Source organism: Schistocerca americana, unplaced genomic scaffold (genome assembly GCF_021461395.2).
Source record: "Schistocerca americana isolate TAMUIC-IGC-003095 unplaced genomic scaffold, iqSchAmer2.1 HiC_scaffold_573, whole genome shotgun sequence".
NCBI classification, from domain to species: domain Eukaryota; kingdom Metazoa; phylum Arthropoda; class Insecta; order Orthoptera; family Acrididae; genus Schistocerca; species Schistocerca americana.
The window spans coordinates 27,501-30,000 of NW_025726317.1; positions in this window are offsets into that span (position 1 = coordinate 27,501).

Here is a 2,500-nt window from a genome sequence, read left to right on the forward strand (position 1 = left end):
CCTATGTTGCGCCTTAACCTAACCTATGTTGCGCCTTAACCTAACCTATGTTGCGCCTTAACCTAACCTATGTTGCGCCGTAACCTAACCTATGTTGCGCCATAACCTAACCTATGTTGCGCCTTAACCTAACCTATGTTGCGCCTTAACCTAACCTATGTTGCGCCTTAACCTAACCTATGTTGCGCCGTAACCTAACCTATGTTGCGCCTTAACCTAACCTATGTTGCGCCTTAACCTAACCTATGTTGCGCCTTAACCTAACCTATGTTGCGCCTTAACCTAACCTATGTTGCGCCTTAACCTAACCTATGTTGCGCCTTAACCTAACCTATGTTGCGCCTTAACCTAACCTATGTTGCGCCTTAACCTAACCTATGTTGCGCCGTAACCTAACCTATGTTGCGCCTTAACCTAACCTATGTTGCGCCTTAACCTAACCTATGTTGCGCCGTAACCTAACCTATGTTGCGCCTTAACCTAACCTATGTTGCGCCTTAACCTAACCTATGTTGCGCCTTAACCTAACCTATGTTGCGCCTTAACCTAACCTATGTTGCGCCTTAACCTAACCTATGTTGCGCCTTAACCTAACCTATGTTGCGCCTTAACCCAACACACGTTGGGCCTTAACCCAACACACGTTGGGCCTTAACCCAACACACGTTGGGCCTTAACCCAACACACGTTGGGCCTTAACCCAACACACGTTGGGCCTTAACCCAACACACGTTGGGCCTTAACCCAACACACGTTGGGCCTTAACCCAACACACGTTGGGCCTTAACCCAACACACGTTGGGCCTTAACCCAACACACGTTGGGCCTTAACCCAACACACGTTGGGCCTTAACCCAACACACGTTGGGCCTTAACCCAACACACGTTGGGCCTTAACCCAACACACGTTGGGCCTTAACCCAACACACGTTGGGCCTTAACCCAACACACGTTGGGCCTTAACCCAACACACGTTGGGCCTTAACCCAACACACGTTGGGCCTTAACCCAACACACGTTGGGCCTTAACCCAACACACGTTGGGCCTTAACCCAACACACGTTGGGCCTTAACCCAACACACGTTGGGCCTTAACCCAACACACGTTGGGCCTTAACCCAACACACGTTGGGCCTTAACCCAACACACGTTGGGCCTTAACCCAACACACGTTGGGCCTTAACCTGCTCTGTAATTGTCATACGACGCGTTAAATTAGTGTAGTGTTGCCTAACTGCAACCCCCGCAATATAGTTTGCTACTCGCACTGCCCGGTCCCCAGAGTATCGCTTCATGTTAAACACCTTGCAGCTATACACTGTAATGCGGATGGCGGCAGGACGTACATGCTCAATGCCCTTCGCAGTTGTTCATTGGCATTCGCATGGCGAAGCACAGCCTACGTTGTGGTACGGCTTGTGGCAACTGTCCGCTGATGTTGTACGTCCAAATCACACACTGTACCGCACATTGGTCCTCATGTACTGAATGATACATCGTGGTACATGTGTGACCGTACCACGACTGCGCCAACAACGGCGAACCATACGGTCCAAATATTGTGCACTCAGCTACGTGTCGTCTCCCTATAAGAGCTGGATTGCAGTATGGTATGCCGTGGATGGCGATCAGCATGAGCCGTCTGTTGATGTAGTGGCGCGTGTTGTCAGACGTAGTCGTCTCTTCTCACACACCGTGATAGCATGGTGCACTGCGTTCCACATCTGCGACATGCGACAGAGGCCGGTTGACAGTCGTTCGCGCAATGGACATCGCATACGTACGGGGGCCACCTTCCACGTGTTCGCGAAGCGTGCACATGTTGTTGCGTGTATGTGGGCAGACATAGTGTGTCGTGACACCTGACACAGGCATGCAACAATCGTTGAATTTGCAAATGGCGATGGACGTCTACGTTTGCTGGTGACGTTACGCAAATGAAGAACTGGTAAACCGTTGTGGTGCGGTTGTTCTCGCTAGAGGTGAATCAGTGATGGCGACGATCGGTTGAGCTACCAACCGGTTGTTTCAGCGATACCCACCATGCCCACGAACGTGAATGGCATGTGGGTGTGAAGCGATACGCGGCGGTGGCTGGGTGGGACCGTCCCCGGCCGGTGAGGGGGGGCCTTCCGGCGTGCTGGCCGCGCGGTGCGTGGGCGCACGCGCTACAGCCGGCTGGTGGGGGCGGCCAGTGGCAGGCGCGCCGGCCGACGGAGGCGGCAGGCGGCGCAGCTGCGCGCCGGCGCACCCTGCACGCGGCGCCGTGCGGCCAAAGTAGGTCCTCGCGGGCCCGGTGCGAAGCGCGGTGGACATCTGCAGTGTGCTGGTCCGATTGAGGACTGTGTGCGCTGAGGATGCGCCGCCGCCCGGCGCTCGGCGCCGCGACGCCGTCTGCTGCTCGGTCGCCTCTGCGGTTCTCGCAGGTGGATTGTATCGCAGCTGTGCGGACGTGTTGGCGCGTGCGCTGTGCTGGGAGAGTTCGCTTCGGCACCCAAGT